At 45.3% G+C, this 27,260-nt stretch overlaps 1 long non-coding RNA gene across 1 annotated transcript in view; it reads left to right on the top strand.

Moving 5' to 3' along the window:
- The window catches only part of LOC141233120 (uncharacterized), a 46,250-nt gene that overhangs the window by 822 nt on the left and 18,168 nt on the right, over nt 1–27,260 (top strand). The window contains exon 2 of the long non-coding RNA XR_012299274.1: nt 7,822–7,989. This is a non-coding gene — a long non-coding RNA (uncharacterized lncRNA). The remainder of the gene's footprint in view (nt 1–7,821; nt 7,990–27,260) is intronic.

Here is a 27,260-nt window from a genome sequence, read left to right as displayed (position 1 = left end):
AACCCAAATGCCATCACAAGGTTTTCATAGTGCCCCTCAGGAGTATTGAAGGCCGTCTTCCACTCATCTCCTCAATGTGAATGAGATTATAAGCCACCCTGAGGTCTAGTTTAACCAAATTGTAGGAGCCAAATGGTTTTCTAAAGAGGTCTGGGATGAGAGGGAGAGGATATGCATCCCAGACCTTAATCTGATTAAACTCGCAAAAATCAAGGCAGGGGCACAACCCCTAGTTTGTTTGTTTTTTGACAAAGAAAAACCCCACTGCAACGGGAGATGAAGAAAGTCTTATGGCCCTTTGGTAGACTTTCAGTGATCTAGTTTTTCATGGCCTGCCTCTCTGAACCAGAGATATTATATAACCTGTTTTTTTGGTAGCTTGGCCCCAGGAATAATATTGCCGACGCAATCATAAGGATGATGGGGAGGAAGTTCTTGACTCCCCTGTTCAGAAAACACATTCCTAAAATCAGACCCACCGTGGCTATCCGAGTGACCAAGCAGTGTTCTTGGCAATACTCGCTCCATTTTACCACCTCCCGAGTCTGCCAGTCTACGGCTAAGTGCCCACGATGCAGAAATGCTCTGGATTTTTCCTGAGCGTTTCTGCATCTCCCTGGCAGAAAAAAATGCATGCGGATTTTACATGTGTTTTTCCTGCCAGGGACAAGTGTAAGTGAAGTGTTTTTTCACATGCATTTCCGCATGCGGGTTGTCAAGCGCTTTCCAAGCGATTTTAGCATCACTTGGAAAGTGCTTGACAACTTGGTCACACTATATAAATACGTGCAACCAGCATGGATTTATATAGTGTGACCAAGTTAATAGTTGAAGAAAAAAGATTAAAAATGGTAAAAAAAACAAAAAACAAAAACATTTTACTTACCTTCTGATGGCCCCTGGTCTCTTGTACGGCTCACGGTGGTGTGAAAGGACCTTCCATGACGTCATTTAGTCATGTGACAGATCACGCGACCGCTGACGAGCCGTACAAGAGACTGGGCGCAGCGGAGAAAAGACAGGGGGCCATCAGAAGGTAAGAATAATGTATTTTTTTCTTTTCTTTTTTTTTTTTTTTACTACAGGTACCATGGTACCCGGGTCTTGAGGAGAGTCTCTTCTTCTCCAGACCCGGGTACCATCCACACGTTGAATCGCTTAACCCCTTAAGCCCCGGAGCATTTTTCGTTTTTGCATTTTCGTTTTTGCTCCCCTTGTTCCCAGAGCCATAGCGTTTTTATTTTTTGGTCAATATGGCCATGTGAGGGCTTATTTTTTGCGGGACGAGTTGTGCTTTTCAACGCCATTACTAGTTTTATCATATCCTGTACGGGAAAACGGGAAAAAAATTCCAAGTGCGGTAAAATTGCAAAAAAAGTGCAATACCACAGTTGTTTTTTATTTATTTATTTTACCATGTTCACTGAATGCTAAAACTGACCTGCCCTTCTTATTCTACAGGTCATTACGAGTTCATAGACACCAAACATGTATAGGTTCTTTTATATCTAAGTGGTGAAACAAAATTCCAAAATTTGGTAAAAAAAAAAATAAAAAAATAGCGCCATTTTCAAAGACCCGTAGCGTCTCCATTTTTCGTGATCTGGGGCTGGTTGATGGCTTATTTTTTGCGTGCCACGCTGACGTTTTTATTGATAACATTTGGGATAGATCCGATGTTTTGATCGCCCGTTATTGCATTTTATTGCAATTTTGCGGCGACCAAAAAACGTAATTCTGGCGTTTAGAATTTTTTTCTCGCTACGCCGTTTACCGATCGGAATAATTCTTTTTTTATATTGATAAATTGGGCGATTCTGAACGCGGCGATACCAAATATGTGTATGTGGGGTTTTTTTTTATATATTTTATTTTGAATGGGGCGAAAGGGGGGTGATTTAAACTTTTATTTTTTTTTTTTTTTTTTATATTTTTAAAAACTTTTTTTTTTTACTTTTTGCATGCTTCTATAGTCTCCATAGGAGACTAGAAGCAGCAACTATCCGATCACCTCTGCTACATACAGGGGACGAGCAGATCCCCTGCATGCAGCAGAAATGGTCCTGTGCTATGAGCGCCGACCACTAGGTGGCGCTCATAGCGACAAGATCATGACAACCACAGGCGTCTGCTGCAGACCCTGGGTTGTCATGCACGCCCATCGGCGACCCGCGATCACGTGACGGGGTCGCCGGTGGGCGGGGCTTATGACGCGCTACCCGGAAGCGCGCGTTAAATGCTGCTGTCGGAGATTGACAGCAGCATTTAACTGGTTAACAGCCGCGGGTGGATCGCGATTCCACCCGCGGCTGTTGCGGGCACATGTCAGCTGTAAGAATCAGCTGACATGTGCTCCGTTCAGTGAGGGCTCAGCGCAGCAGCCCTCACTGAACGGGGGGATCGCAAATATGCGTACTAATACGTCCCCGGTAAGTAAGGGGTTAATATCCGCATGTGCACATGTAGTCATGCGGATATTAAGCCATTCAATGGAGGCGAAAACGTTGCGATTACGCAAAATAATTGGTAGTGCTGCGGATTTTTCCGCACTGATAATGCGCAGCGGAAATTTCCGCAGCATGTACACAGCACATGCGGATTATCATTGGGGAACATTGCAGACCTTCTACCAAGCGTTTAAGCGTTTCTGCAATGGAATTGCCGCTGCGGAAACGCTTAAAAGACGCATAGTGGGCACACAACCTACCACAGGATTGTGCAGCGTAAACCAAGGTAGTCCAAGGACCACAGGAGAGGGCAAGCCCTCTAGCACATAACAGTCAATAAATTTAGAGTGCAAGGCCCCTACCTGCAGATGTAGCACACGAGCGACAAGAGTAAAATACCCCTAGCTCAAGGGTGCAGAGTCAATGGCGATTATGGGTGTTGAGCCAGAAAATTTATGAGGTTTGAGGTCCTGATCGAACCTAGCGTCGATCAAAATAAACCCCACCCCAATGTCCAGAAAGGCAGAAATTACCATCATACTTTTGCCAAGATGGATCTTGGACGGTAAAAAAAAAAATTGTGACCTACCCACAGAGGAAATAAGTACACCCCCGAGTTGCCAATTCACCCCGCAACTCGCGGGCGCCTTAGTTTTCCGGTGGGTGTTTAGGAATTTAGGAAAGACACACACACGTGCAACATCCCCCCAGAATACCCAGAACATGCCCCCACCAGCCCCACAGACCACCCAAAGCAAGCAGCATCCCCCAGAGCCCAGCACTGACCTCCTCCTGAAGCTTCACCGTATCACTTTCTGCATGAATCTCTGGCGTCTGGTGCTAAACTAGAACACGCCCATAATGCAGTCAGGACACGCCCCCGCAAACTACGTCATACCTGGAAGGAGCCCATACATTCTAACGTTTACCAGGGAGGAGGCTGCAGAGCGAGTTGTGGGTGGTGAGGCTGCTGAGTATTGGGGAGACATGGCGGATGACTGCGCACCCCACACTGAGCTCCCGGGGGGGGCAGTCTCAGTCCGGGGGGGGGGCACCCTGGCTTCCTGTGGATGTGGTTAGTCCCCTGCAGCAATGGTCGGTGACGGGTCAGAGCCGGGGATTACAGGGGGCCGCAGCCTCTCACCTGTCAGCAGTTGGACTATAAACCAGGTTTCCAGTCACTGACAGTACGGCTGGAGCTGCGCCCATTATGCACTGTTAGAACTTGGCGATGTCTGCCATGTTTGGAGGTTCCTGGATTCTGTATTTTTCTGCACAGGGTTTGTCCATGAGAAAAAGGAACACAGAGCGCCAGTCCTGGCCCCAGGTTGTGTCTGGTACTACAGCTCCGGTCTAGTGACGTGACAGGTGCTGAGCTGTAATGCCACACACAGCCTGTACCTAGGGGTGGCGCTGTAATCCAACAGCTCTGGCTTTCTACTCTGGGACAACTTCTGTAAGGCTGAATTCACACATCTGTGCTCCACGGAGCGAGCTCAGATCTGACAACCGCTGGGTCACCAGTGCTGATCTGTGATTACCTCCTAGGAATAGATGTGGCACTGATCAGGTCCGGAGAGCCGGGCCGGGTCCTCGGATCCCACCACGGATGTGTGAATTCCTCCTTAAGTTAATATCTTAGTGTTAGAGTTCTCCTTTAGAATTTGTGTTCACATGAGAGTAATTTATTATAGTTTATTGTGTAACTTTCGAAAAACGTATCGATTACTAATCCTGAGTTACAGCCAGTGATAGTCTAGAGCTGCGTTCAGAGATCTGCAGGCTTCTGAGCTGAAATCTCCCAGCAGTCCTTGCTGAGATTACTATTGTTAGCGTTGCAATGTTAAGGCAGGTGCAGATAGCAGTGTTTTCGGTCGGAGTGCGATCTGACAAAACATTGAATCGCACTGTGACCAGTGTTTGTCCAAGGAGAAAAATCGCACATGTGCACGGCCCCATAGACAGTCTGTCCGAGGACAAAAATCACTATGCTTGAGTTTCATCTAATATTCGGATCACGTTCGGCCATGCAAGTTAATGAGTCCTTCGAAAAGATCGCACTGCACTCAGATGACATCTGAGTGCAGTCCCATTTTTCACGGATTGACGGAACGAAGAAGATGGAGAATTTTTTTTGACCTATGTCTTGTATCTTGTTTTGTGTCACTTTATGTACAGTTCTGGCCAAAAGTCTTGTGACTGATACAAATTTTGGTGTTCACTTCAGTGTTTTTAGATCTTTTAGTCAGATGTTTCTGTGGTTACTGTAGTACAATTATCAGCATTTTATAAGTTTTACACTTTTATTGACAAATACATCAAGTTTATGGAAAGATTCAATATTCAGTGTTGACCCTTATTTTTCAAGACTCGTTCCCTTCGCCTTGGCAGCTGGATATCGGCTGCTGGGCCAAATCCTGACTGACGACGGACAATTTTTGTCTAATCAGTGCTAGGAGCTCACTACATACATTTCTGTTTGTCCACCCGCTTTTTGAGGAGTGACCACAATCGAATTGAGATCTGGAGAGTTTACTGGCCATGAACCCAAAATGTCAATGTTACCCAGACACTTAGTTGTCACTTTTGCCTTGTGACATATTCTCCGTCATGCTCATATATGCATTGTTAATCACCAAAAATGCTCCTGCAGTGTTCTTAGGCAAAATTGTGAGTGAGCCCACTCCCTTTTGATGATGGATAACTCCACACATGACTCGTCTCGGGTGCTTTACTGTTGGCATAACACAGGACTCAAAGTAGCACTCAGCTTTTCTTCTCCGGACATTCATTCTTCCATATGTCCCTAACAGTTTGAAGGGGGCCTTCATCAGGGAAATAACTTTACCCCAGTCCTCTGTAATCCAATCACTGTAGTTTACTGCATTTTATAATCCTGTTCTTCATCTTTTTCATGGAGAAAAGTGGTTTCTTTGCTGCCCTACTTGACACCAGCACAGCCTCCAAAATCCTTCTCCTCACGGTGTGTACAGATGCACTGACGCCCGCCTGCTGCCATTCTTGAGCAAGCTCTGCACTGGTGTTGAACCAATTCCATAGCTGAATCCTATGTAGGAAGTGATACAGGGACTTGCTGGACTTTTTTCGGAGTCCTGAAGTCTCCACAGCAAATTAACCTCCCCCTATTAAGTTATTATTTTTTATAGTGCCATTTATTACATGGAGCTTTACATGTGAAAAGGGATATACATAGCAAAAAACAAGTACAATAATCTTGAACAAAAACGAATCACCGACTGGTACAGGAGGAGCGAGGACCCTGCCCGCGAGGGCTTACAGTCTACAATGAATGGGTGAGGATACAGTAGGTGAGGGTAGAGCTGGTCGTGCAGTGGTATGATGGAGCGGTGGTTACTGCAGATTGTAGGCTTGTCAGAAGAAGTGGATCTTCAGCTTCCTTTTGAAGGTTTCCACGGTTGGCAACAGTCTGATATATTGGGGTAGAGAGTTCTAGAGTAGGGGGATGCATGGGAGAAATCTTGCGTGCGATTGTGGGAAGAGGAGATAAGAGGGGAGTAGAGAAGGAGATCTTGTGAGGATTGGAGGTTGCGTGCAGGTAAGTACCAGGACACTAAGTCACAGTTATATGGAGGAGACAGGTTGTGGATGGCTTGGTATGTCATGGTTAGGGTTTTCATCTGGAGTCTCTGGATAATGGGGAGCCAGTGAAGGGATTGACAGAGGGGAGAGGCCAGGGAATAGTGGGGGGGACAGGTGGATTAGTCGGGCAGCAGAGTACAGTTATCTGACAGGAGAAAACAAACTCCTTTGCCATGCTTGCCGATGGGGCGAGGGGTGTGGGAAAGGTGGAATCCAACGTATGAAAGTGCAGCTGGAGAGGCCATGTCAGAGGGGGTGAGTCAGGTACCATTGATGCCAAGGAAGGAAAGTTTGTTAGTAATGAAAAGTTTGTTGCAGACGGAGAGAGCATTCCATAGAGCTCCTGTTAGTGGGATTGGGGAAGCTGGGGATGGGCAATGGGTATAGGGTTAGAAATGTTGCGGAAATTTGATAGATTGTGGATGAGAGGTAGAAGTGACTGTGGGGATGTGGTGAGGAGGGCCATGATTTGGAGAGATATCGCCAGCAGTGAGGAGCAGAAGGAGCGAGCGTGAGGTGGCTGTCTGTGTTTAGAGACAGAGGATTGTATGTTGAGGAACAGATCTGAGGAGGAGGTGAGATGGAGGGAGAGATGACCAGTTCATTACTAGGTGTAGGGATTAGAAGGGTTAGTAGAACGTGTAGGACTATAGGGGTGAGAGTGAAAACAAAGAGAAACATTTTTTACTCTGGCTGTGCAGTTACCTTCAGGTATCTTCTGGTTCATTTCTGGTCTAACTCAGTGCAGCACACTGTAAGGTGGCTGCCAGACAGGTCGTGGATGGGAGGTATGTGTCCCCGAAGTACCAAACTTCGGTGATGTAGGACATGGAGAAGCAGGCTCCAGAACACATAGTGCTGGGAGGGAGTTAATGGGCCCGGATTAAAGGGCCGGGTTTTAAGAGCAGCTGAAAGAGTTGGGGGGAAATAGCTGCTCACTTACCTCCAGTCCAGGTCTTGGAAGGCCTGATTTAAGACAGCTGCGCCTGTCTCAGTGGTGCTGTGTGTTGTGCAAGGTGAGCAAACCTTGCATGTGCTGCTCAGTCTGCTGGAGGCCGAGAAAAGCACTACATTTAAACGGCTGATGCCGTGCTGTATGGACTGGTTATTTTTAGTTTTGTTCTGTTATAGCAGTGTTTCCCAAACCTCATCCTTACGGACCCCCATAGGTCATGTTTTCAGAATCTCCTTAGTATTACACAGGTGAGAGAATTCCTGATGCCTTGATGATACTTCAGTCACCTGTGTAATACTAAGGAAATCCTGAAAATACGACCTGTGGGGTCTGTGAGGATGGGGTTTGGGAAACACTGCGTTATACCTTTTGTGTATCTATTGTATGGTGGCAGAAGGTGCCAAGCCCCCCCCCTGCTTTGGGCAGAGGGGGGGTATGTAAGGTTGCTGCCGGACAGGTCGTGGACGGGAGGTATGTGTCCCCGAAGTGCCAAGCTTTGGTGATGTAGGACCCGGAGAAGCAGGCTACAGCACACATAGTGTAGTGATAGGGTTTTGTGGTTAAGTAATTTCTTTGGGAAAAAATTAATATGCATTTTTTTTTTTTTTAACAATTCATCTGATCATTCTTCATAACAATCTACAGTTAATGCAAATTGACACTATAAAAACTGAAGCAGCAAACTTTATGAAAGCCAGAATGTGTTTCAGTCTCCAAACTTGCCGACTGTGTATTATTGTGTTACCTCTTTTGTATATTATTGTCACCTCTTATCTTGTGTATCGCTTCTCTTTTCAGTTTGTTAGCCACATGCTGCCAGGCGAGAGCTTGTGGGCACAATCATGCGGCTGGTGATTCTTGATGACTATGCCCTGGCCAGCGAATGGGCAGCAAAATACCTAAGTAATCGCATCGCCCAGTTCAATCCTGGACCTGACAATTACTTCACACTTGGGCTACCCACAGGTAATGTGCCTTTTATCTATCTTTATCCAGTTTTCCACGAGTTGGTTCCAGCGTTTTAGTTGTGGATTGAACTATTTTTGCACATGTGAATTACGAGAAGTCCTCAGGAGTAAGTCAGATGTGTACGGCAAAGCTTCATAGAGGAGGGAGACTCCAAGTTCACTGCTGAACATCTGCTCTCTCCATGTTGCGTTGCGATCTACCAGTGTCTCCGTAAGATTTGGCCATTCTCTACTGTTATATGCAAGAGTGTGCCAATTTTCCAAAGAAACAAGGAGACTGAGTAGCTCAACAGCCTCTTGCCACTGATCGGCAAACAAATTTGGAGAAAATAATTGGACAAAGCCTGAAGGACGCGGTAATGCAGGGTTGTGTTCTGGGGGATCGATGAAGACATAAGAAGCATGATCTGTGCTGAACAGTATGGATGGTAATCCAAAGCCTCCATAACCAAGCTTGGCGTGGAAGGCACTCGGGAAATAGGAGTGTGAGTTGGGGGTCTCCCAGTGGTAATACAGTTGGAATCACTGCCTTATTAATACAACGGGGAACTGTTTTTATTTCAATTAACAATTTAAAGGGGTTGTCCGCACCCTACACTGATTTAATCCTAAATCTCTATTTAATTTAATAATCTACCGTATTTTTCAGACTATAAGACGCACTTTTTTCCTCCAAAATTTTGGTGGAAAATGGGGGGTGCATCTTATAGTCCGAATGTTGGGGGGGGGTGTGTATAGATATATATATATGTGGGGTGTGGGGGTAGCGGTGGAGGAGCGGGGCACAGGAGGCAGCGGCCGCCCGCTGCAGCCTACACTGTCCCCGCTGCTACAGCAAATTAATATTCACTGCTCCCCACGCCCATGGGGCATGGGGAGCACTGAATATTCATGCTCCTTAATAGCAGCACACAGTGTAGCCGCGCTGCGGCTCCTGCTGCTGCCGGAATCGCCTGTGCCCGCTATTAAAGGGCTTGAATATTCAACCTCTCTCCACGCCCATGGGCGTGGGGAGGGGGTGAATATTCATGTCCTTTAATAAGCGGGCACACGCTATAGCCCGGCAGCAGCAGGAGCCGCAGCACGGCTAAGCTGTGTGCCGGCTATGAAGGAGAGTGAAGTCACTGCTCCCCGCACACACAGACCCGGCATGGGAGTGACTTCCGGGAGCTGATCTTTCCATGTCAGCCGCGCATGGCAGTGACGTCATGCGCGGCTGTAAAATAATACTCTTTCTGTATTATTTTTTCTACTGAGGACTTCTCAAAGTATCAATATCACGATATTCTTATAAAAAAATGTATCTATTTATTCTTGGATTGTCCATTAAAAAGAATCAGATTGCAGCAGGTACATACAATAATTAGTTATAAAGTAATTGTCCATTTGTCCATAATTAGCTTAATTGTTGAGATTCACCCATCTTTCCTTGGATCCTGGCTGGTAAATCATGTCTTTATCCAGCACGTGTCCAGGCCTACATGTCAGATACTTCTCAGCATGAAGATTCTGTGTCTTGTGGGGTGGGCAGAGCAAGAGAGCCCCCCCCTTTCTGTACCATGGGCTTTTATAGCCAGTCGTATGGACACCTGTTCTACATATGGTGGTGAACCAAAAATACACACACAAATAGCGCATGTCAACTAGACACGATGGCTGATGCATAGAACTCAGATTTAAGAAAAATGATTATCGATTATTAATTATTTAACATTCCCCCCTTTTTGAGGATAAAAAGGACTGAAAAATCCTCAAAAGAAGACAGGTTTATCATTAGGATAACAATCATTTTTTCTTTCCTTCTTCCTTGGCAATATCATTAAATTTCCATAATAATAATAATAATAATATCAATATCTGATTATTGTTATATAATGATGTGAATTCATGTTATGGTAAGCCGTGACTAATATTCATTTAATATGTATAATTATACTTCCCTATATCTAAATTGAAGTAATCGCGGGTCCCATCGTCATCGTCTGATGTCATCGGGTCGTCGTCTCGTCTTCTTCTTGGTTCTTGTATAACACAGTCTTTAGATGAAAACTCCTTTGAAATAAATGACAGCGTGTAGATATTGTACAGTCCATAATTGTATTCATTATTGTGCAGTCTATAAACTGTATTCTTTATTAGAAAGATCATGTGTGTCAATTGATAAGAAAAAACAAAGTCCATGGATGAAATGTAGCTTTAATATCTGTGTGATGTCACCTGGACTTACGTTGGATATTCTGGAATCTTCCCCGTGTCATCTGCACTGGTCTCATGTCACTTTTGGAACAGATGTGACGTCTTTGGTCAGTAAAGCAAGGGTTAACTTGACACTTCCCTGCTTTATATAGCCCCATAACCAGTACTCAGTCCTTTATATACAGGACACATATGCCAGGTATTACCTGTTCACCAGCTTTCATTGAAGCGTTGCAGGTGATAAGAAACCACTGGAACGTGATGAAACTTGAACACAACACAGTTCATATAGGATCATCGTCCTCTGCCGTCCTGGTGATCAGTGGTGTGAATTGTATCTGACACAGTCTATTATCACTCAGCATTCACACCTGTTACCTTCTGAGACTTCCGGATATCGGTTGCGTCTTCTTGTAACCTCTGAGAGTCTCTTTGATTTATAAATATGAAAAGTCATTATTAAGATAGAATTCATAATTGCGATGTCTTGATTGAAGTCTTCATTCCCTAATCTGATACCAAATCTGGCAACTTTCCTAACCTATAATATCACAGCGTACCATAGCAATCAATAATATCCATCTAATTATTATCAAAATATTAAAATAAATTATGTTTGGAATAATAAACAATAATAGATAATAATTCATTATTAATCAAGTTCTTCATGTGATAGAACATTTTTATGTCATAGGTGTAATTGCCTTTTCCAACCCATAGGTGTCAGTGTGTTTTGAAACAACAAGTGTTTATATCTTTATTAAACCAATAATACCAAAGAATGTATACTGCTGAACTAAAATGAATAAATATATGAATGTAAGAATGAATGAATGAATTGTTGTGTTTACTCAGAAAATGTAAACATTTTTCTTATATTAATTCATATCATCATTATATTTAATGAAGCAATATTCTTTGTACTAGACATTACCCCATTAAATATTAATGTGTTTTCTCAGTTGAAATATTGAACTGAATTAAAATCAAAAATTGAAAATTAAAACTGAAAAATGGAAAAATAAGAAAATAAGTAAGAATAAAAATGTAAAAATGAAAATAAAAATAAGGCCTTCATATGTTAATGACAAATGAAGAGTAATTATATTCTCCATAAAAAATACCTTTATATTTCCATTATCTGGATGATTTCATATTTGTCATAACCTTGTATCACCAAAAAATTATTAAACTATGCAACTTTGCATGTAATACCCTTCTTAATTATACCATTGTACCTTATAACTTTTTGACAGTTAGGGTGATTAATGAGTGGAACAGGCTGCCATGAGAGGTGGTGAGTTCCCCTTCAATGGACGTCTTCAAACAGAGGCTGGACAGACATCTGTCTGAGATGATCTAGTGAATCCTGCTTTGAGCAGGGGGTTGGACCAGATGACCCAGGAGGTCCCTTCCAACTCTACCATTCTATGATTCTATGATTCTATTATTGTTTCTTCTTTATTAAAATGTGTGAAAAAATAAGTATTGATCAAAAGTGATTATGTAATCAGGATCAAAAACACATTTTCCCCTTTAATACCAAAAAATATTATTTTATAAAATTTATGTATATATCAGAACCAAATTAAAAATAATTATTCTTCTATGAACATTTTGCATAAATTTCATATCGATGAGTAGCATAGATTTGTCTACAGAGAGGTGTGTACCTATTTAGGTAACCATTAAAAATAATATCATAGTTATTCAAGAATATTATCATGTGGAAAATTATTCTAAATATAAATTTGCTTTGTAAACCATTTTGATGTGTGGTTGCCCTTATCCACTATTAGTTAAATCAAGAAATAATAATTATTAAAGAAATATAGAAGTATATATATATGTAGATAATACCTAATTATGTATTATAATTTTTTTTCAGAATTAAATATATTTTTGTACCTTCACATAAAGAAACATTTTTTTTTTCCAAACATACAAACGTACGAGGCCTCTGTCACATCAATCACACTTAGCAGCTGCTGATTTACTCATCTGTCACCTTCACTCTGACATTCACAGATCTGTTCAACTCAAACATTCCACATATGAAGTTTTAGATATATATATATTTAACCCAAAATTGTTGTATCCCAATTTATTAATGCGCATTGTCATATCAATTAAATATCTTAATATTCTTTGAATATTCCCCAAGTACATATTATATAATATGAGAGTAAGTTGCTGAAATTTCAGATACTTGAAAAAAAAACCTCTTGTTTGGCTATGTGCACACGATGCAGAAATGAAGCAGAAAATTTCTGCATCATTTCTGCATCTCCCTGGCAGAAAAAACGCATGCAGAAATGCGTTTTTCCTGCAGAATACATGCGGATCCACATGCAGATTCACATGCGTTTCCGCATGCAGATTGACAAGCGCTTTACTGGTGATTTTAGCATCTCTTGGAAAGTGCTTGACAACTAGGTCACACTATATAAATCCATGCAAACAGCATGGATTTATACAGTGTGACCCTAGAGAGTGTATATACTTACCTCCGATGGCCCGCGCTGTCCTGCTCACTCCGTTCTCCCGGCTGCCGGCAACTTTGAATTGAAAGACCTGCCGACGTCAGCGTCACGTGACCCGTCACATGACTCTGACGTCACCGCAGGTCCTACAACTCACTGCAAGTGCCGGGAAGCAAGCAGGAGCGCTGCGCGGGCCGACAGATGGTAAGTATATATATATTTTTTATTTTATTCTTGTTTTTACAGCTTTTTTAATGGTACCTGGGTGTGGATGAGACTCTCCTCTCCTCCACACCCGGGTACCATCCGCATATTAGAACGCACCAATTACGCAAGTACAGATGCAGTCTTGCGGAATTGGCGCGTTCTAATGCAAGTCAATGGCGGCGAAAACGCCGCGTTTCCGCAAAATTAAATGACATGCTGCGGATTTTTGAGCGCAGCGTTTACGCTGCGGAAAAATCCGCATCATGGGCACAGTACATGCGGATTTCAATTGGGGAACATTGCTTCCCTTCTACCATGCGTTTTTCATGCTTTTCCGCGGCGTTTACGCAACTGCAAAAACGCTGCGGAAACACATGAAATACGCATCGTGTGAACTCAGCCTTATAGATTCTTTTTTCACTGGCTGCCCGGTCTTAAGTTACATCAGCTGAAAATAGAATGAATAGGATCTATACTATTAGCTCAAAGTTCAAAGGCCGCAGCTGTCACACGTCATGCTGTAAAGCTACTTTAATTTGCACGAACACTTCATGCACAGAAAATATTAATTAATTAATGTTACACATAAATCATGCAATTTTCAGCTTCCTGTGTGAATAAAGAAATAAATCCATTTTAGAGTTGTTTGATCAAATCCTGCTTTGGAATGAAAACTCTAAGGAAATATAAGAAAATAAAATTAAATATCAAATTCATACAGAAACAGAATTATTTAAATATCTTATACATATATTGGTTGGTTCTAATGTAATTCAAAATATTGTTACTTAAATTTATATATGAAGTTCTAATTTATTAATTAATATATATATATATTTTATAAACATATATATAAATACAATTATACACAATCTCTACTTAGACAAGTGTATATATATATACATACATGAACTACTACCGTGTTTCCCCGAAAGTAAGGCCCTGTCTTACATTAATTTTACCCCCAAAAGTCCCACCCTGCCTTACTTTCGGGGGAGGCCTTACATTGGGAAAAAAAATGACGACAATTTTTTTTAACAATAAAATTAACATTTATTAACAGTCCGGCAACCCTCCCCATCCTCCCCCCTGCAGCATCCCCATACAGTGGTTCTGCCCCCCACTCTGCCACCACACATACTGACACATACGGTACCGGTACAGCCCCACACGGCACCCACACACATATCGTACCGGTACCGTACACACACTGACACATACAGCCCCATACGGCACCCATACACATACCGTACACATACCGTACACACACACACACACACACAGACACACACACACACACAGAGAGAGTTTCGGAACTTACCGTTACTTTCCTTCTGTTTCGATCTCCTCTGCGGTGCCGGGCTGACGATTCGGATGCCGGGGAAGCTGGACCAATCGGAGCGAGCCTGTAGGCGGTGACGTCGCAGCTGATTCGGCCAATCAGCTGCGAGCCGGCTGACTGGCCAATCACAGCTCGGGCTGGTGGCCAGCAGGGACTACGGTACGGAGCCTGTGACGAACAGGCTGATCGGCCAATCAGCCTTACATTCCCCGCCCCCCCCGCCGCTACCCTGCCTTACAATCGGGGGGTGCCCTACATTGGCGGACCCCCCGAAACCCCCCACCCTGCCTTACTTTCGGGGGGGCCTTACTTTCGGGGAAACACGGTAGAAACTATGTAACTACAATTTTACTGTATAAGATTATAAATAAATATTGAGACATTGTAACACTTCTATGCTACATTATAATTACAGTTTTTCCTTAGCCACTCCCTAAACCAAATCTTCTGTCTCTCTCAAATATCTCCAGGAACGCCCTATTTAGGAAAGACATTTTTCTATCCTTCAAAACCTCAGAGAACTGCCTGTCCTTCTGTCCACATTCCATGACGTCACTGTGAGCCGGTCGTCTCACCTGACTCTGTCCATCAGTTTCGGCCATTTTCCTTTTTAGAGAATCACAGTTCTGACTGAGAATTAACTCATTCTGTGAAGAGATGGACCTTTGCACTGGCTGATATGGCTTATAACAGATATGAAATCTCCTGCGTATTTGATAGAGTTCACTATGGGGATGACTCAGTCTAGGAGAGTTTGATATTGGCTTTTGATAAGATTTTACCTTTCCTGGTTTTATAAAATTAACTTGATTTTTTTCCTTTTCACGATTCTCATGTTTCCTAACAGAATCCAGCAACTGCACACATTTGAATAGGGATTCTTTTTGTGACGCTATAACTCTAGATACTGGATCTAGGAATTTGAATTTTTGTACAAAACTTTTTATCATATGTTGTACTTTTCCATTTTTGATGAGAGCTTTGTACAACCGTTCAAATATGGACATGAATGTATATGTACATTCCTTCCTACCAATCCTTAGTTTCTGCAGATCTTCTATGTTGGGAAAATCCTTTGTGACACAATAAATCAAATATCTTAATCTGTCCGAATCATTTTCCCATCCATTAGGAGAGTCATTTTCACAGGGCATTAAATGTAAACGTCTGGACAATGTCACAGGAATCCATATTTTAAATAATTGATTCCTCTCCTCATTGGATAAATCAAACTTATCAGAGAAGCTCTCAAATGTCTCTGAATTTCTACAGGCATGGATTTTGACATCATATTTTGGCATGATTTTGTATAATTTCAGCAAATTTTTCCTCATTTTAATTTGCAGTTGAGCCTGGGTAATTCCTGAATTCTCTGATATTTTTAGTGGCTCTTGTACGTCCGCTCCTCCTACGTCACTCACGTCTCCTCCCACATCACCTAGTATGTCGGTTTCTCGTATGTCAGTCATGTCTCCTCCCATGTCAGGTTTCTGTATGTCCATCTCTTGGTCAGACCCAAGGTCACCTTCAGTTACAGACACGTGTCTTATTTCTTGTTTATTTTCCACATTACAGTCAGAATCAGTATCACCATCTGACATTTCTACACTATTTTTCTGCTTAGAAATCTCTAACACAAGACTATGAAAAAAATCTACCAAATGTAGAATATTTCTCAATTTCTGTTTGTCTCTATTTACCAATTTAGAAGTGAACTGTAAATTCTGCAATTCACATTCTTTGTATAAACTGAGCCACAAAACTTCTATATCATCTCCTACATTAACTTTGAAATTAATATTACTTTGTTTAGCAAAAGAAGAAATTATATCCATATTTTGCTTACCTTAAGATTCCTTAGCTTCTCTTTATCAGCACATCCTGTCTTCAGTTCGTCTGATTCTTTTCCTGTGTGATTCTGTTCCTTGTTAGTACCTCAGTCTATAGATCCTTTCTGCTTCTCGTGACAAATTAGTGAATTTACTGACACGTGAACAACAGCTGTTCAGCTCGTCAGGACTTCCCCCCTTGTTCACGGAAGAAATTCACTTAATTAAAAAAAAAACGAAAAACAGGACTGGCTGGCTCACCATTGTAAAATAATACTCTTCTCTGTATTATTTTTTCTACTGAGGACTTCTCAAAGTATCAATATCACGATATTCTTATAAAAAAATGTATCGATTTATTCTTGGATTGTCCATTAAAAAGAATCAGATTGCAGCAGGTACATACAATAATTAGTTATAAAGTAATTGTCCATTTGTCCATAATTAGCTTAATGGTTGAGATTCACCCATCTTTCCTTGGATCCTGGCTGGTAAATCATGTCTTTGTCCAGCACGTGTCCAAGCCTACATGTCATCTGCTTCTCAGCATGAAGATTCTTCTTGTGGGGTGGGCAGAGCAAGAGAGCCCCCCTTTCTGTACCATGGGCTTTTATAGCCAGTCGTATGGCACACCTGTTCTACATATGGTAGTGAACTAAAAATACACACACAAATAGCGCATGTCAACTAGACACGATGGCTGAGGCATAGAACTCAGATTTAAGAAAAATGATTATCGATTATTAATTATTTAACATTCCAAATGAATTTCCATAATTAACCATTTAACAATGATAGGGCAGCTTCAGATGGAATGGCTCCCCACAGGTGGAGCAGGCCTCAGGGCAGTGTAGAATAAATGGAGGTGCGCTGGGCGTTGTAGTGCAGGGAGGCAAATGGCACCGGCGAAAGAAAGGAGCGGAGGCAGCTCAGTGCAGTCATCCAAGATTTACTCACAGTTCTTAGACAGTCCACAGGTGCACTGTACTGGTGCAAGCCTCCCGCGTCGCGCCGCGTTCACCGGGCAGGGGTTCCATCTTTCCTCAGGCAGTTTGGGTGTACCTGGCAGAACCCCACTTTCTTATGTACCTCTCTAGACTGACTTCACGCTCGGTCTTACTCCCTCCTGCCCTGCGCTTCCCACTGTGAATCCTGTTCGGGTGGCTGCGAGGTCCGCCCTGTCCGTCGGAGTTGCACAGACCTGCTTGACCTTACTCGGATTGAAGTGGGGGTTTGGCTCCTGGCTATAGAAGTCAGAAGCCTCAGGTTTTTCCAGCCGAGGCCTGAAGCTGCATGACTGGGCCAGGGGCCGGTCCCCTTCTTGCAGCCTAGATCCTCCTGACACTTGGCAGGTTCGGGGTGTACGGGTGGCGCCTGCACTCGCCGTACTCCCCTAGGATCCCTTCTACAGAACAGAGCTTACTCCCTGCTCCCCTCCTGGGCCTCAGTCCTGGGCCCTTGAAGTGGAGCGGAGCTCCTACAGAGACTCTGCTCCCAGACTGTTCCTCTGAACCACACTCCTCAACTTCCTGCTCTTGTTAAGATGTCTACCTTTTTATATATCTACTGTATGAGTGCTCCCATAAACTACTTCCTTCACCCACACCCACTACTGGTTCCCCCTAACTTTGGGTTCCCCCCACCCCAGCCAGGGTCAGGGCTCAGCAGAAAACTACATTGCGTCTTGCCCCTCCTGCTGGCCTGGGGTAGTGTAGTGTTGGATGTAGGTGTTGGGGTTCCATGCAGCACTCCCTCCTTACCTGAGAGAAGGGAGACACCACACCTCTGGGTGAGGAGCAGTACCTCTGTGGCGACCAAACCCTCAGGGGCGCCACACTACTAGATGGATGACTATGGAGATGCATTATACTTTATGGATGACTATGGGGCTGCATTATAGTACATGGATGATTATGGGCTGTGCATTATAATTTATGGATGACTATAGGGTGCATTATGTTTTATGGATGACTATGGGGTGCATTATATTTTATGGATGACTATGGGGGTGCATTATAGTACATGGATGACTATGGGCTGTGCATTATACGTTATGAATGACTATGGATTGTGCAATATCCTTATTGAAAAAAAACACCATCCTTATTGAAAAAATGACCAAGTATGCAATGGACCAGGCAACTGTTAGGTGGATTCATAACTGGCTTAGTGATCGGACTCAAAGGGTGGTTGTAAATGGCTTCACATCCAGCTGGATGAATGTCTCAAGTGGGGTACCACAGGGCTCCGTCCTGGGACCTGTATTGTTCAACATCTTTATCAATGATTTAGATGAAGGAATTGAGGGTAAACTGATTAAATTTGCTGATGACACAAAGCTAGGAGGGATAGCTAATACTAGAGAAGAGAGAGGGAAGATTCAAAAAGACCTAAATAAACTGGAGCAGTGGGCAGCAACCAACAGAATGGTTTTTAACAGGGAAAAATACAAAGTACTACATCTGGGCAATAAAAATGAAAAAAGCATATACAGAATGGGAGGAATAGAGCTAAGCAACAGTACATGTGAAAAAGACTTAGGTATACTAATAGATCATAGACTGAACATGAGTCAACAGTGTGATGCAGCAGCAAAAAAGGCAAATACAATTCTGGGATGTATTAACAGAAGCATACAGTCTAGATCACGTGAAGTCATTATCGGTCTTTACTCCTCTTTGGTCAGACCTCATCTGGAATACTGTGTACAGTTTTGGGCACCACATTTTAAAAAAGACATAGACAAACTGGAGCAAGTTCAGAGAAGAGCGACCAGAATGGTGACTGGTCTGCAAACCATGTCCTATGAGGAACGGTTGCAGGATTTGGGAATGTTTAGCTTGCAAAAAAGAAGACTGAGAGGAGACTTAATAGCTGTCTACAAATATGTCAAGGGCTGTCACATTGTAGAAGGATCATCTTTATTCTCATTTGCACAAGGAAAGACTAAAAGCAATGGGATGAAACTAAATGGGAGGAGACACAGATTAGATATTAGAAAAAACTTTTTGACAGTTAGGGTGATTAATGAGTGGAACAGGCTGCCAGGAGAGGTGTTGAGTTCCCCTTCAATGGACGTCTTCAAACAGAGGCTGGACAGAAATCTGTCTGAGATGATTTAGTGAATCCTGCTTTGAGCAGGGGGTTGGACCAGATGACCCAGGAGGTCCCCTCCAACTCTACCATTCTATGATTCTATGATTCTATATAATTTATGGATGACTATGGGGTGCACTATACTACATGGATGACTATGGGCTGTACATTATACTTTATGGAGGACTAATGGCTGTGTATTATATTATATGAAGGATATGGGCTGTGTATTATGCTAATATGGATGACTATGGGCTGTGCAGTGTATTATATGGAGGACTATGGGATGTATTATACAATATAAAGGACTATGAGATGTCCATTATACTTCTTCTTTGGAGCCCCGTGACTTTTATGTACGCCCCTGATGAGCATAGTTTATTTTCTTCTATACATTAAAGAACAGTAGCAGAATGGGGAAAATGTACCAGGATGAGGGATATACTGTATATACCAGAATGGGCCCGGGATAAGGGACATATACCAGAATGGGCGATATAAATACCAGGATGGGGCCAGGATGAGGGACATATATACCAGGATGAGTGATATACAGTATATACCAGGATGGAGGACGCGCATATATATATATATATATATATATATATATAATATAATATAATATAATATAATAATTTATTCAAGATAGAAGGGGGACCCGGTCCAGATCTTGCACTTGGGCCCATACGACTCTAGTTACGCCACTGCATGCAGCTATAACCAGTCAGTCAAATGGGTACATACAGTACTGTGCAATATTTTTAAACAGGTATGGAAAACTGCTGCAAAACAACATCAAAGCATCAGGTACACTTGCATACAGTTTTGTGAAGGACCTCAACAAGGAGACTGTTCCCAATATCTTGGCTCACTAAAAAATAACCACAGATCTTCTGTGGATGTAGGCTTGGACAAAAATACTTCTGTCTCTCTATGTAATCCAAGACTGACTTGATGATTTTGAGATCAGTGTTCTGTGGGGGCCATATCATCACTTCCAGGTTCGTTGTTCTTTTTTATACTGTAGATAGTACTTAGTCACATTGGCTTTATGTTTGGAGTCATTGTCCTACTTGTTAGGAATTGTGGTTCTGTGCTCCCACCTGAGAATGGATCAAGTCCAGTGCTACGCTACTCCGGTTTGCAGGGGCCACCATTGTCCTGACTCTGCAGGCGAAGCTACTACGCATGCAGGAAAACCGCCTCAATCTTATGGAGCATCGCGCCCTGGAGTAGTAGGATTTGTGAGGACGCGGGATGCCGTATCTCCCGCTGATATAATGCCCGGTTAACATGGGATGCTGTGTTCCCCTGATTGCCAGGCAACACACGATACTGCGGTGTCTGGCACTAGGCAGTGGTGGGATTGGGTCCAAGCTGCTGTGCAAGTTAGCAGGGAGTGGTTGTCTTGGGATGATTGAGAGGTATTCAACACCTGATCATTAGGCGGGCTATTTAAACCTGTTCCCTGCTCAGTCCTTTGCTGTTTATTACAGTTTCAATGTGCTGTGGTGGTGAGGGGTGCTATCATTATTAGCTGTTATCTTTCCAGTGTTTTGTCTTAGGAGTCCTCTCTTTCCCTTTTAATTTTTACTAGGTGTTCTTATAGAGGTACCCACCTGGTTCTTGACTAGGCACCGGCCGTGTCACCAGACCCCAGCTGGCTGGCGACAGTGGGCCTGGGAAGGCTCTGCCAAAGTCCCCCTTCCATCACTGGGAGCTGAGTGAAAAGTGTTCCCGGTCCTAAAGAGCTCACCTAGCTGGGCAGCTTGCGCCAAGTGCGTCTGTCCCTGCGGATTTGCTGGTTTGGTGCCAGTCTTCCTGGGTCTTTCTGCGTTAGCGCATAACACTGCTGAATAATAAATTTAGAGCCAGTCAGACGCTTAACTGATGGTATTGCATGATGGATAATTATTAGTGTTGAGCGAGTATGTTCTGTTAACCCTTTCGGCGAGTATGCTTGGGCCGAGCACCGAGTAGTTACAGCTGCTCGGTGTTATGTTTAAATCACTCCCGTGTGCATGATTTGCGACTGTTTGACAGCTTTAGTACATGTAAGGAATGTCTATTTATTACACATTCCTCACATGTATTAAAGTTGTCATACTCGCCAAAAGTGTTAACAGGACATACTCGCTCAACACTAATAATTATCTGCTATATTTCTCTGCATTGAAGACACCATTCATGATGACCAAATCCCCAACTCCATTTGTTGAACTGGAGTTCCAAATATGCTAGGTCCCTCTGTAATGGTGTAGAACAGGGGTCCTCAAGCTACGGCCCGCGGGCCACATGCGGCCCGCGGAGGACTTTTATCCGGCCCGCCGGGCTGTGGGCAGAGGAGAGCGGTGTCAGCGCCCGCCCTTCCTCCCGCTTGCTCAGAGCCCCGGCAGCCCGATACTTACCTCTCCCCGTGCCTCCGCAGATCCGCTGTCTTCCTGGTCTGCGCTCCCTGTGACGTCTCAGGTCAGAGGGTGCGGTGACGTCTTTACACCGCGCCCTCCCCTGAGCCGTCACAGGGAGCGCAGTGCGGGACGTCACTGCCGCGACACTGGAGTCCGGACCTGAGCAGCGGCAGCAGGCAAGGAGGGAGGTGAGTATTGGATTTTTTTTTTTAATGTATGGAGGCATGGGACATAATATTAGGGGTGACATCCTGCCTGTGGCATTATATGGGGGGGTGACATCCTGCCTGTGGCATTATATGGGGGGGGGTGACATCCTGAACGGGGCATTATATGGGGGGGGTGACATCCTGAACGGGGCATTATATGGGGGGGGGTGACATGCTGCATGGGGCATTATATGGGGGGGTGACATGCTGCATGGGGCATTATATGGGGGGGTGACATCCTGAATGGGGCATTATATGGGGGGGTGACATCCTGAATGGGGCATTATATGGGGGGGTGACATGCTGCATGGGGCATTATATGGGGGGTGACATCCAGCATGGGGCATTATATGGGGGAGTGACATCCTGAATGGGGCATTATAAAGACAGGGGGGTGATATCTTGCACGGGGCATTATATGGTGGGAGAAAGGGAAATCCTGCATGGGGCATAATAAGGGGGGAACAGCCTGCATAGGGCATTATAAGGGGGAAACAGCCTGCCTATTGAGGACCTATGCTGCCTATTGGGGACATTTACCTGCCTATTGGGGACCTATGCTGCCTATTTGGGACATTTACCTGCCTATTTGGGACATTTACCTGCCTATTGGGGACCTATGTTGCCTATTGGAAACATTTACCTGCCTATTTGGGACATTTACCTGCCTATTGGGGACCTATGCTGGCTATTGGGAACATTTACCTGCCTATTGGGGACATTTACCTGCCTATTGGGGACCTATGCTGCCTATTGGGTACATTTACCTGCCTGTTTGGGACATTTACCTGCCTATTGGGGACCTATGCTGGCTATTGGGAACATTTACCTGCCTATTGGGGACCTATGCTGCCTATTGGGTACATTTACCTGCCTGTTTGGGACATTTACCTGCCTATTGGGGACCTATGCTGCCTATTGGAATCATTTACCTGCCTATTTGGGACATTTACCTGCCTATTGGGGACCTATGCTGCCTATTGGGAACATTTACCTGCCTATTGGGGACATTTACCTGCCTATTGGGGACCTATGCTGGCTATTGGGTACATTTACCTGCCTATTGGGGACCTATGCTGCCTATTGGGGATATTTACCTGCCTATTGGGGATATTTACCTGCCTATTGAGGACCTATGCTGCCTATTGGGGACATTTACCTGCCTATTGGGGACCTATGCTGCTTATTGGGGATATTTACCTGCCTATTGGGGACCTATGCTGCCTATTGGGGACATTTACCTGCCTATTGGGGACCTATGCTGCTTATTGGGGATATTTACCTGCCTATTGAGGACCTATGCTGCCTATTGGGGACATTTACATGCCTATTGAGGACCTATGCTGCCTATTGGGCACAGTTACCTACCTATTGAAATACCGGTTGATTTAACTTTACTTGTTCTTCATTTAAATATTGTATTTGTTCCTGTATTGTTTTTTAACTACAAAATAAGATATGTGCAGTGTGCATAGTAATTTGTTCATAGTTTTTTTTAAAAACTATATTCCGGCCCTCCAATGGTCTGAGGGACCGTGAACTGGCCCCCTGTTTAAAAAGTTTGAGGACCCCTGGTGTAAAAGATGTCTGAACACCCTCTCTGAAGACTCCTGACTGTATAGTTAGTGTGACCTGTGGTTTTATGTGTTTTATCCTTATGTAGGCTCCAGTTTTCCTCTGTACAGGGGTGGACATGGTTAACTGTAGGGCCAGCCCATAGTTTGGGGAGGAGTAAGTGGGCACCAGGAGTTAGTTCCTGTTTTAATAGAGAGTCTGAGTAGAGCTGCAGAGAAGAAAGGACAACTTCAATCGGATCTAGCCATAATTTTGCGTTTGCGAAGAGCAAATGTGACACCCCAGGGGTCTGGTTGCCACAGTGATAGAGATATTACGTCTGAGAGCAGGTGGGAGGTCTCTTGGTCAGGGATCCTATGCATGCCACACCTCCTGCCCAGTCCTGGGAGGGGAAGAACTTCCCCTATATAAACCTGGGGCTGAGGCAGGGTTAGTGAGTAGAGAAGAAGCAGAGAAAAGAAGCAAATATAGGAAGAAACAACAGGAGCTCTGTGGGAGCAGTGTACAAGGAGTCAGGGGCTGGCAGCTGCAGAGCTCGCCCTGACCGAGAAGATTTCTTACCGGACCCGGAGTCCGAGGCTGTGGGGACTAACTCCTGCCCAGCAGCAGAATCCGTCAGGCAGGGGATTCCAGGTCCTCTGGCCAAGAAACCTGAAGGCACGGTCACACGCATGGGACCAGCACCGCCATCGTGGAGCGGAAGCTACTAGAAGGCCCCGAGTCACCGGCCATACGGGTGAGCACCACACGGCACACTCAGGGACGTGGGCTACTTTTACCCGCCTCTAGCAAGGTAGCCAGAAGAGTACAGTTAGTTTGGGAGGCCTACAACTCCGCCTGGCCAGGGGAGATTCCATCTGCTCAAGGACTGACCAGGCCCCAATCGCTAGCCAGTACTCCAGGAGGGTCTATCTTTGTCACCAGTAAAGACCCTGAACTACACAGTACCGTCTCCGAGTGGTTCCTGCTACCCCCATCATCCACGTCGGCTGCCCTGAGGCCATACCCCTCCCGTTGGGGGTTATACTATCACGCTGCACAATCCTACCACCGGCCTCAGCGGTCTGCCCTGCAGCAGCAGCTCCCTGGCTGCACTCAACGGGTGGCGTAGTCATCTAACATCTACTGCTAAAACATCGCCGCTTAGTCTGACTCCCTGGGCACGGACCGGATCACCGCCACGAGACTACAACCCTCAACAGATCCGGCTCCGGGTAAGCTCCCGCGTGCGCAACGCTGCGCGACACAGGCCCAGGGGCGCGTCAACTTTGGCGTAGTCGGCAGGATCTCGTGCCCGCAACCACCGGGTACTGCGTGCCTGAAAAAGAGACTTTTCAAACTTACCTTCCGGCGCCATCTTCAGCCTTCTTCCCGCCATCGGTGAAGTTTCCCGCCATCCGGCGCCATCTTCTGCCTTCTTCCCGCCATCCGTGGAGTTTTCCCGCCATTGGACGCCATCTTGAGGACGCCGCGCGGGAAGAAGAGGGGGCGTGGACTCCGAAAGCGCGCGAGAACTGAAGCCCCGCCTCACGTCCGGACGTTGCGTAAGGTCCTGGAAGGAGCCCAGCAGACGCCGACGTCACAAGAGCGCGACGGAAGGTCCTCAACCCTGACGATCCACTGCGGAGCCGCGGCCTACGGAAGAGGATCATCGCAAGGTAGGCCACGGTCCACTAGGGGGGAGGAAGATGTCGGATACGGAGGAGAGCTTCACTGCCTCAACCCCTGCCAGCGCTACCGCTGCTGCAGTTATGCCCTTCACCATGCCCTATATCCCGGGAGCAGCTTGGCTACCCCAGTACTCAGGGGAGTCACATACCCTGCATGACTTTAGAGAAAAGCTGGATAGCCTCTTCCAGGTGTACCCCCTCACAGAAGAGCAAAAAGTGAGCATCCTGGTGGCCCAACTAACCGGGGCAGCCAAAAGGGAAGTAAAATCCTGGCCACCTGGGAGGAATACTGTCGCAGGGATACTAACCCGGCTGAAGGACACCTTTGATACCCGCACCTCAGCCGAGATTAAGCTTAGATTCTACGGGTGCAAGCAGCGAGCGCATGAGAGTATAAGGGACTATGCACTAAACCTACAAGAGGCCCTGAGGGCCATTAAGCAGACCGACCCTGATGGAGTGGGAAACGAGGACAGGCTGTTGACCGAACAGTTTATAGAGGGACTATATTGTAATACCCACCGAACCCAGTTGCGGGCAATGGCCTTACAGGATCCCCATCTGGGCTTTGCACAGTTCAAGGACAGAGCCATCCGGGTGCTCCGAGAACCGGCACCGGGTGGCGTTGTGACCCACAGGCGCCCTGCTATCACTTACCACCAGGAGGCGGCGCCCTTGTCGGCGGGGCCTGTGGGAGCTGATGCGCAGGCTTTGGACAATGACCCGGCTCCAGACCTACACCATCAGGTCCAAGAGCTAGCTAAGAGCGTTGCTGCGCTAACCCGAACTGTGCAGTCTTTACAGGCTTCCACCCCAGGGAAGATCCAGCTGGCATCCGGACCGGAGGACATCCCGTGGCGTCGACCAAGGAGGACCCCACCGGCCAGAGGAAGACCCAGTGACCGATACAGCGAGGACGGACGACCCATCTGCCGCCGCTGCAATCAACCCGGACATATGGCAAGGTACTGTTCTTTAAACGGGCACAACCTGGGGTAGAGGGCCAACCCCCAGGAAAAAGATCACCAGGCCCATCGAACTGGCGAGACAGATATGTGGGAGGACGTCCAGTCTTGCCTGTGGTACTGGATGGCATTCCCATGAGTGCCCTACTGGACACCGGGTCACAGGTCACCACCATCCCGTACGTGCTCTTTAAGCAGTACTGGAATGACTCGGATATTACCCGCTACCCTGACGACGACTTGAGTATCATCGCCAGCAATGGCCAGCCCGTGCCACAGATCGGATTTAAAGAGGTGACCATCAAAATCGGAAGAGTCGAACTGGCAGCACAGGGACTGATCATTGTAGATATTGACAAACATGAGAGTCACCCAAAAATAACTCTGGGAACTAATGTAATTGAAAATTGTCTTGCAGAGGTGATTTTCCTTCTACAGCAGGTTGCCAAGAACGCCAGCGCCGGCGAGCAGCGGGTGCTCCAGAAAGAGATCCGGGCACTGATGCGACGGCAACAGGTGGAACTCTCCGGCGGTGAGATTGGTAGTGTAAGAATGTGTGACCCTTTTCCTATTGCCATGCCCCCAAAAAGTGAAATGATGATTTGGTGCCGGGCAGCTATTGGTCTGAGAGGTAGGGATTACCAGGCAATGGTAGAACCAGTTTACTCAGACAGTAGGCCCACCATTTTGACAGCCCGGGGGGTGGTTGATGTACGCCATGGGAGGGTGCCCGTTCGCATAATAAATATCGGGGAGAGGGAAGTGTACCTGCCCCGGTATGCCACGCTAGCCAAATTATATACCATTAACCAAAATTCTATACAATCTGTGGAACCCTTGCCTCCATCTCACCCGGAGGAAGGTAACGGCTCTAAGAAAAACATGGAGGACTGGTGTCAGCAACTACATCTAGGTACTGACTCCACTCCCTCACACCAGAAACAAGGAGTCTATCGGGTGGTTCAAGAGTACGAGAGAGTGTTCAGTAAACACCCGTTAGACTTCGGGCGAGTCAAGGGGGTAGAACACCACATCCCCACGGGAGACCATCCTCCTATAAAAGAGAGGTATCGACCCGTACCCCCTGCCCACTACCAACACGCTAAGGGGATGCTTAGAGACATGAAGGAGGCTGGGGTGATCAGGGATAGCTGTAGCCCCTGGGCAGCTCCACTAGTCTTAGTCCGAAAGAAAGACAACACCATGAGGATGTGTGTAGATTACCGGAAAATCAACCGTATCACACACAAGGATGCGTACCCCTTACCAAGGATAGAGGAGTCATTGGC

The sequence above is a fragment of the Phyllobates terribilis genome, unplaced genomic scaffold (genome assembly GCF_046119375.1).
Source record: "Phyllobates terribilis strain yellow unplaced genomic scaffold, ASM4611937v1 Scaffold_567__1_contigs__length_1068694, whole genome shotgun sequence".
Lineage (NCBI taxonomy): Eukaryota > Metazoa > Chordata > Amphibia > Anura > Dendrobatidae > Phyllobates > Phyllobates terribilis.
This window is presented reverse-complemented; position numbering and strand designations above follow the sequence as displayed.